Below are 9,544 nucleotides of genomic sequence, written 5' to 3'. Positions count from 1 at the left end.
TTGGGCCAATTTGACCCAAACAGACATTAAAGAAACGGCAAAATTCAAAAATAACTGGGTCAATAGCTGATTTGAACCCTAAAGTGAAAGGGTATGTATAAACAAAAGAGAACCCAGTCAAGTAAAAAGTAATTCTCTGATTTGGATTAGGGATTATAATGGGAAAATCATTACTCCAATGGCAGTCTTTGCGAACTACAGGAGTTAAAACTTCTGTAATTTGAGTGGGGTAAGCGTCAGCACGATCTAAGACGGAAACCTAGTTTCTAAGAGATTCCCTATCATGGTAAAAAAATAATTCTGTAGGGACTATTTCCTCTACTAAAGGTTCACGTAATGGTTCAGAAGGTTCTTTATCCCTAGAAGAAGATCTGTGAGAAAGGGAACCTCTAGTTCTGGAAGAAGGACCAGAACTAGGAGAAGGTATAGACGAACCACCATCGCGAGTTGACCCTAATCTATAAAGTCTACCTCCCCTTCTATGTATAATGGGGGCGTTAGGGAAGGTATCAACAATGAGAACTCTCATAGGGTTAGGATTTGGTGAAGACATGGCGAAGAAGAAGAATGTGAGGAATTAAGTGTTCAATAAGCTTTATGTGGTAAAAGACAAGGAGAGAAGTTATATTTATATTAATACGCCACCGCCAAAGGTAAGAGTGCAGTGATGGAATGACCATAATAATGATAACTGGTACTTCGTGATAGTGGAGCCGTAAAAAGCCTTGAAAAAGGGCTGCAAAACTGTAGAACTAATGAAAAAAGACACGTGTACGGAGCATTAAATGGAAGCGACAATTGAAGCGTCAATTTTGTCATAGCATTAATGGTGACAAAAATTCTCTTTTAATGAAATCAACTTCTCAAATATTCAACTGATGAATAAATGGAAAGTGGGGGGACTATCTGTATTGGGAAAAATTGTATTTAAATATAAAGGTGACGTGTCGAATACGTGTTGAAACACGTAGACTGGTCAAATGGTCAAAGAATTACAACTAGCCAAGAGGCACGAGTTGCAACAGATATGAGCAAATGACAGAGGAAGAGGCACGGGCAGGAATACAAATAACCTAGCACCCGTACCTATCTAAGTCATTTATGTCCGAGAATCAAAAGGAATGAATCTGACAATAAAAAAGAGTGCAGATACGACATTTAATAGGCATTAAATGTGGAATATGTTAGAGAATTTGTATTAAATATAATGATTATGTAACGTAGCATTAAATATTTTTAATTACTCATAATAGCCTCATTATGATTTGGGCAAAACGTATATCCCCAAGGTATCTATAAAAGGGGGACATCTGATCAATTGTAAGGACACAAAATACTATTGATATAAACTTTGGTTTACTTGTTTTTCTCTTGATTACTCTCTTGTTACCTAAATTACTTCATTCTATACACTCTTTTGATTATCAGTAACCCGTGTTCTTCTAAATTCTAGCTTTGACTAAAAATTCATTTTTTGGTTAAACAATCAGATTAAATCATTTTTTTTCATGTACTTCTAACCATATAACAAGAAGATAAGAAACCATAAATCTAAATTGTCAATCTAGAGTACCCTCCAACATAGAAGCCTAAGAGAAGAATGGCTTCTTTTTTTAGATGGGACCAAAGCAGTGGCGAAATTAAAAATTTCGATAAAGATGTTTAAGATTTAATATTTATATATCCGAAAAGTAACTTTTGAACGGGAAGAGACTTACAACAACCTGCATTGACATGGAACAAGAAGCCAATGTCTCCCCTCATGTAACTTTCAATGCAATTGTATTACTGTTTCACGCCATTCATAAACAAAAGCAAGATTAGTGTGCTATATAAAATACTATAATGGCTGAGTGGCCGGGAATAAACTTGTTTAAATGATCCATTAAAATATGGATATTTTATACATCTTTCACACCATTTCTAATATGATGTTAAGCTAAAAGTTTATATTTTTGCGTGTAATTTTCCTTGAATTATATCTCAATCTTGTTAACTTCGGAGTAAATATTTGTGACTCGAGCTTAATAATGGTGTCAATTTGAAGTGATTTGGCAAGCTTGCATGCAAAGGGAAGAAAAAACGGAAGATTTGGAGCGACTATGAGTATGATCTTCGAAAATATCAATATATATAGCTTCATGTCATAATGCAGTTTATTTTAATTAATTAGGAATGATTTCACAATTTTATAGTTATTATTTTAAAAATTAATATTTTTAGTCTAGTAGAGTTAAAAGATCACTTTTAAAGATAAATTAGGCCAAAATTTAGCCCAATTCAGACCTTGGCCCATAATCCCAGCCCAACTACCCTAATAAAAAAACCTAGGAACCCTAAAGAAGAGAACCTCCTTCAGCACATAATACACTAGACCAACCCAAAAAACCCTAAGGCTCCTTCTTCTTCATACCCTAAGAGCACGCCACCGTAAACAAAAACTCAGCCGCCGCCCACCACCTCAAGCCGCCTCTGTCGTCTTCTCTAAGACCCAATGCTACCGCCCATCAGCCATACGACCATCACACTCTCACCTCTCAAAAGCTGAACCCGGCGCCACTCTCAACAACCCTAGAGAGACCTTCTCCGCCATCAGACCCACCAACGAACCTCTCCACCCCCACTGGACACCCCTTCTTTTTCCCCAACTGCTCCAGCAGCACCAGGGCGGCTGCAGCCGCAATTCCCTTCTTCTTTGCATTTTTTTTCTTTCCCTTTTCTGTTTCGCTGAACAAGGAGAAAATATATTTTAAAAAAAAATGTTTCTTCATTTTGAAGACTAGTTGGTGACTAGATTTTCAGGAAAAAAAACAAAAAAAGAATTATGCTACTTCATTCATTTTCATTTCGGATTTTGTGTCGAGTACGGATTGTGAATGAGTCGAGGTCTATCTGAGTTCGTGTTCGTGGTTCCTGCCAAGATTTCGCTGCTATTTTTTTTGTGTGTGTTTTCTGAAGAGATTAATTACCGAGGCTAGCTGGTATCATAATTCTTATATGCCGAAGAAGCTTTCTTCAACGAGGTCCATTTCTATCTCTCTTCTCTAATCTCACTTATTATGAAATAAAACTGACGAGAGCCGTTTAAGATCTCGGGGATTTAGATAGTTAATGGTGCATGAATAGCAATTTAAGTGATATTCATGTAGCCTCCTAAGTGGTTCTGTTAGTTAATTTTCAATTTCATTGAGCCATGTTAGTTTTCTCATTTTCCTCTAAATTTGAATGTTAATTAGCTGGGTAGTATGCAAGTTGTTTTAGGTATATTTGTCTTTATGTTATTTTGGGCAATATGGCTGAATAATCTTATATCTCGAACTAACCTGATGTCCGAAATTTGGAGATTTCATATATCTAGTATAGCTGTCGGTTTATTTCATCCTGTAGTTTTGAAGTTACCTCTGGCTTATCTCTTCATGGTTCCATAGGTCTGTTATGGTGTTTAATTTGCTAACTCTTTGGTATACCTTCCCTGTTGCAGCTCCATTTGACTGGAATTTATGTGAAAATTTGGTATTTGTGTTCTCTTCTTTTCCTTGTATGTAGCTTGGTCATTGGGAAAGGGATGGATTCAAAAAGATCTTAAACGGCTCTTACCACGTTTTATTTCACTTCTTTTCGTCTTGTCTTATTTAATAATTGTCTCTTTTGCCGTTTTTCCTTATTTGCCTATCTCGTGTACTGTGGATGCTTTGTTTAGTTTATTACTTAATCAATTTGCCATGCTTTGTTTGTTTGGATATTTGACTTTGCTTGATCGTAGTCATATGATTGTGGAATGCGACGGGTATATGGGAAGGGGGAAGATGGAGTCCGTAGTAATTTCATCTTGCCTCACATGTTTTAGTATTGGACTCGGTATAAATGCATGAAATAAGAGTTGAAAAGAACATGAGTATGAAATGAAACTTTCTTTTATTTAGTTTTCGTTATTTTTTTACCGTTGGTAGCCTGTTTTAGGCCGATCACACTCGAGTAGGCAAACTTTAGGGTTTCCCTTTTCTTTTCTTTTATATGAGGTGATAGATCTCCCTCTAGGTTTATTCATTCGGGAAATGCCCCGTAAATTTTGTATATATTTTTATCCGGGGTATGCCTCGTAGTATCATGTAATTGGAGGCCGAAAGTAGAACTCGTAGTATTTTATTTTCATTTTCATTTTTTATTTTTCTTTTATTCGGTGGGGACGACCTTGAGCCTCTTGTGTGTTTATTTTTCTTTTCTGTGTTTATTTTACCTCAATTTGAATATTTTATAAGTCAACTTGATCATGTACGCAACTGTACTAGTTACGGGACTTGGGAATGCCTAACACTTTCTCCTCGAGTCAAATGAACCCTCTTACCTTGAATTTCTGGTGCAAACTGGTTTAAGAGTCAAATGTGTTTTGAAGGGAAATTGTCATTTTAAAAAAAAACGGTGACCTGACACATCGAAATCAAATGTCAGGTGGAAACTCTGAGTTAATCCCTTTCAAACAATTGTTTTGTCACTTTCAATTTTGAAAACTCTTTTGAACTTCAAAATCTTTTTTATTTATTTAAAAGAGGGTTAAGTGAGGTAAAAAAAAAGGGGTTCGATAGTTCTGGCTACTCTATTGAGGAGTTGCAGGTTCGAGCTGGTACTTGATCTTATTGGCTTTTTGTAATGATCCGGCCGGTTGTTTCATGAGTTATCTTTCTGTTTCCCTCGTTTCTGCTTCTTTATGTTTTGTTCAACTGTATGATGTGGTATCAGGTTAGTTGGTTCGGGTTCAGTGGTTTTGGAAAGGAATGAGACACAAAGTCTCTTTTGACTAAGCTTAAGTTGGAAAAGTCAGTTGGATATTGACTTATGTGAAAAAGGTCTCGGATGTGAATTCTGATGGTTCTGAAACTTCGTTAGGTGATTTGGTACTTAGGAGCATGTTCGGAATGTAATTTGGAGGTCCGTAGTAGATTTAGGCTTGAAATGACGAAATTGGAATTTTGGAGTTTTTCAGTTGGTAGTGAAAATTTTGATATAGGGGTTGGAATGAAATTCCAAAAATTGTAGTAGGTCTGTTGTGTCATTTTTGATGTGTGTGCAAAATTTCAGGTCATTCGGACTAGGTTTGATAGACGTTTTTATCGAATATGGAATTTTGAAGTTTCTAAGTTCTTAGACTTGTATCCGAGATTAATTTGGTGTTTTAGTATTGTTTTGAGTGATTTGAGGGCTCGAAGAAGTTTGAATGATGTTATGGGATGTGTTGGCATGTTTGGTTGATGTCCCGAGGGCCTCGGGTGAGTTTCGAGAGGTTAACGGACCAAATCCTTGTTTTGGAGAGTTGCAGATTTCTGGTATTTTGTTGCAGAAAAAGTGCTCTTTGCGTTCGCGAAGGGGGTGCTCGCGTTCGCGAAGGTATGTCCAGTGAAAGGATCGCGAACACGAGGAGCTGGATGCGTTCGCGAAAAGGAAAGTGGAGAAGCTGGGCCCCAGAAGTTTGTTCTTCGTGTTCGCGAAGGCCTGGGCAGCTGAAGCTTTGCGTTCGCGTGGAAGGACTCGCGTTCGCGAAAGAGGAATTTTTGGACAGTAGAATTTTGTGCTTCGTGAATACGAGGGAGCTACCGTGTTCGCGAAGAAGGAAATAATCCCTGGGCAGAATATTTAAATAGTTGTCTTCGCGATTTTTAACCCATTTTCCATCATTGTTGAGCGGTTTTGAAGCTTTTTTTAGAGGGATTGAAGAGGGAATCGAAGGGAAACACTTGGAGGTAAGATTTTCAAACTCAATACTCGATTCTATGATGATTTCTAACTAATTGGACATGAAATTAGTGGGATTTAAAGCCTAAAATTGGGCATTAGGGCTTGAAATTGGAGAGTGCAAATTGGGGATTTGAGGTTCCATTTTAGGTCCGATTTTGATGTTCTTGGTATGTATGGACTCGTGAAAGGTTAAGGATTTTAGTGATGTGATTTTTATCGAAATCCGAGACGTGGGCTCGGGGGTCGAGTTTGGCCAATTTCGGGATTTTTGATGTAATTTGATTATTTTCGCATGGGTTTCGTTCCCTTAGCATATATTAATGTTATAATTCTAATTTTGGATAGATTCGATGTGAGTTGAGGACGAGTCGAGGGGCAAAGGCATTGCGGTCTAGAGTTTGGACCGGATTGAGGTAAGTAATGATTGTAAATGTTGTCCCGAGGGTATGAAACCCCGGATTTCACATCGTGGTGCTACTTCGAGGCAATGCACACGCAAGATGACGTGCGTGGGGTTGTGCACCGTTGGGGATTGTGACTTGGTCCATCTCGTACGACTGTTAAGTCGCGTATTTGATTGAAAACTGTTTAATATCATTGTGTTTTGGAAAATATTACTATATTTTGGGCTGAATGTCATATTTGGGCCTCATGCCAACTATTTTGGACCCTTAGGGGCTTTTTATTGCTATTCCTCCCTATTTTGACTTAATATCTGTACTCAGTCATGTCATAACTCAGTTGTATTTACTCCGTTTTAATATTTTTAAATGATATTTTGGGTTGAGCATCATGTTTTATTGCTGCCCGAGGGCTTGAGAGATTTCTGACTGAGTGAGGTCGAGGGCCTGTATTGTGATAACATCATGGGATCGGGTTGCGCGCCGCAGCATGTGTACTGAGTTGTGATATATGAGAGGCCGAGAGCCTGATTTGTTATGCCACGAGATGGCTTGTGATAGCACTTGGGTTGTAGGAGCCCCTTCGGAGTCTGAACACCCCCAGTGAGTACGGGTACCCAGTGTGAGAGATGTGATATTGCCTGAGGGGCTGTTGTTGTTTCATGTTGTTGCCCGAGGGGCTGATTACGAGTGATTGTGAGGTAGCCTGAGGGGCTACTTCTGTTGATATTTTGCCCGAGGGGCGGTTGTGGTACATGTTTTGCCCGAAGGGCTATTTACATTTCTATCCTTTTACTCATTGTTTTCCTCACTCGTTTGAAACTATGGAAAGGTGTTTTAAAAGGGTTTTATTGAATTGAATTTTTTTAGGAGTTTATTGAATTACTGTATTTGTTTTGGACATATACTATTTTGTTGTAGTGTTATGACATGAAATTACATGTTTTCTTACTGTTCGACTGCTTTTACTTTTATTACTTATTGAGTTGGCGTACTCACATTACTCTCTGCACCTTGTGTGCAGATCCAAGAGTCTCGGGACGTGATAGTGAGTGTTGATCAGTCTTGTAGTTTTGAAGTTATCTCTGGCTTATCTCTTTCATGGTTCCATAGGTCTGTTATGGTGTTTAATTTGCTAACTCTTTGGTATACCTTCCCTACTGCAGCTCCAATTGACTGGAATTTATGTGAAAATTTGGTATTTGTGTTCTCTTCTTTTCCTTATATGTAGCTTGGGAATTGGGAAAGGGATGGATTCAAAGAGATCTTAAACGGCTCTTACCATGTTTTAATTCACTTCTTTTCGTCTTGTCTTATTTAATAATTGTTTCTTTTGTCGTTTTTCCTTATTTGCATATCTCGTGTACTGTGGATGCTTTGTTTAGTTTATTACTTAATCAATTTGCCATGCTTTGTTTGTTTGGATATTTGACTTGCTTGATCGCAGTCATATGATTGTGGAACGTGACGGGTATATGGGAAGGGGGAAGATGGAGTCCGTAGTAATTTCACCTTGCCTTGCATGTTTTCGAATTGGACTCGGTCTAAATGTATGAAATAAGAGTTGAAAAGAACATGAGTATGAAATGAAACTTTCTTTTATTTAGTTTTCGTTATTTTTTTACCGCTGGTAGCCTGTTTTAGGCCGACCACATTCGGGTAGGCAAACTTTAGGATTTCTCTTTTCTTTTCTTTTATATGAGGTGAGAGGTCGCCCTCTAGGTTTATTCATCCGGGGAATGCCTCGTAGACTTTGTATATAGGTTATGCCCCGTAGTATCATGTAATTGAATGCCGAAAGTAGAAGTCGTAGTATTTTATTTTTGTTTTTATTTTTTATTTTTTTTATTAGGTGGGGACGACCTCGAGCCTCTTGTGTGTTTATTTTTCTTTTCTGTGTTTATTTTACCTCAATTTGAATTTTTTAGAAGCCAACTTGATCATGTACGCTAAGGCGGATTTCGTCCTATTTTGGCTAGGACTTGGTAGCTTCGACCGCACACGCCCCCAACATGTATAAAAGAGTTTCTAAAGACATTATTGGAGATGAAAAAGGCTACGGGAACACTTAGAAGCAACGAACCGCAAGAGTTTTTCTCTTCTGTTCTTAATCTTTATTTTAATGCTTTCAATTATTATCATGATTGTTGGTATGATTATGAGTAGATAAACCTTTTAACTAAGGTTTGATGGAACCTATTGGAGGATGATTTTTTACTACGTTTAATATGAATTGGCCATTTAGTTTTCTCTACTTGTTCAACTATATGATTATTATGGTTGATTGAAGGACCCTTAATTGATTGTGTCTATTTAATGTGTATTGCTTGAAAAGGGGTACACATTTAGGTAGTTGTTGATCAACACTATTCCTAACATATATGAGGAATTAATACGAAGGGTTTAAAGGTGAGATTAGGAATAAAAAAACTTTGGTGCGATCTTAGTAAGTAGTAAACTAGAGCCAGCTTGCATAGTTCGGAAGAATACGCTTAGTAAATTGTGGTTGTTACTCGGAAGAGAATTACAACACCCAAAGTACTCACGATCGGTAGAGAATACTTAGGCGAATTTATAGAGAATGTAGCGGGGAGGATTTCGATAATAGAGAAAATCATAACCCTAGACTTTTTCAAATCTTGTCCACGACATTTCCTCTATTAGTTATAAATTACTGCATTTTAATTACTTTACTCTTAGGTAGTAAACATTCAAATCGTTATTTCATATTTCTTAAGGTTGATTAGTTGAATTCGTGCGAATCTAATGATTGTAATTAGTAGGTTAATTCCATGTAGGAGTCACTATGAGAAGGTTTTCATAGTGACTTCATAACCAATTGTGAATTATTTTTCCTTTCTTCTATTTTTAGCACAACGGAAATGTTCACCAACTGGCATATTTTAATTTAGAATTTCATTTTTAAAAGAAGGTTAAAATGATTCCAAAGTGGTATATTGTCTCACTTCGAATACGCAAATGTCGCTTTTGTTGATTTATGCCCCAACCCCAAACCCCCCAACCCGAAGTTACTATTTAGATGTTGTCCCTATTTTTAAAAATTGTACAAATATAACCCTTGGATAATTATCCTTTAAGGACAATGTTGGACTTGGGTATGCACTTTTGCTCATATATAACTTTTAGTTTGCTTAACCTTACAAGCAAAATATTAGACTGTATGTTAACATTTGTAGTAATTTATAAAATTTTAGACATGATTTAATATTTTTTCATAAGATTTTCAGTTTGCTCTAAAGTGATCATTGTTTAAAATGTCTATACACTGCCAAAAAAAATTTTAATAATAATAAAAAAAGAGGATAATTTACTAAATGACAACTTGCGAGAATTTCTGAATAATGCATTGATTCACTTAATCTGCTTCTCAATTGCATATACGAACACCAGAC

General features: G+C 36.9%; 1 long non-coding RNA gene across 2 annotated transcripts; it reads left to right on the top strand.

Moving 5' to 3' along the window:
* The first annotated feature begins 2,343 nt into the window (after positions 1-2,343).
* Positions 2,344-8,381, top strand: LOC107759953 (uncharacterized). Of its 2 annotated transcripts, none has more exons than XR_012696510.1 (2): positions 2,344-3,023; positions 8,111-8,381. It is a non-coding gene; the product is annotated as an uncharacterized LOC107759953 (long non-coding RNA). The 2 variants fall into 2 exon arrangements; XR_001642296.2 differs by having other exon boundaries at positions 7,156-8,381.
* Positions 8,382-9,544: the final 1,163 nt, after the last annotated feature.

This window comes from Nicotiana tabacum, chromosome 11 (genome assembly GCF_000715075.1).
Source record: "Nicotiana tabacum cultivar K326 chromosome 11, ASM71507v2, whole genome shotgun sequence".
Classification (NCBI taxonomy): domain Eukaryota; kingdom Viridiplantae; phylum Streptophyta; class Magnoliopsida; order Solanales; family Solanaceae; genus Nicotiana; species Nicotiana tabacum.
Note: the sequence above shows the minus strand (reverse complement) of the source record. Positions and strands in the feature narration are given on the sequence as shown.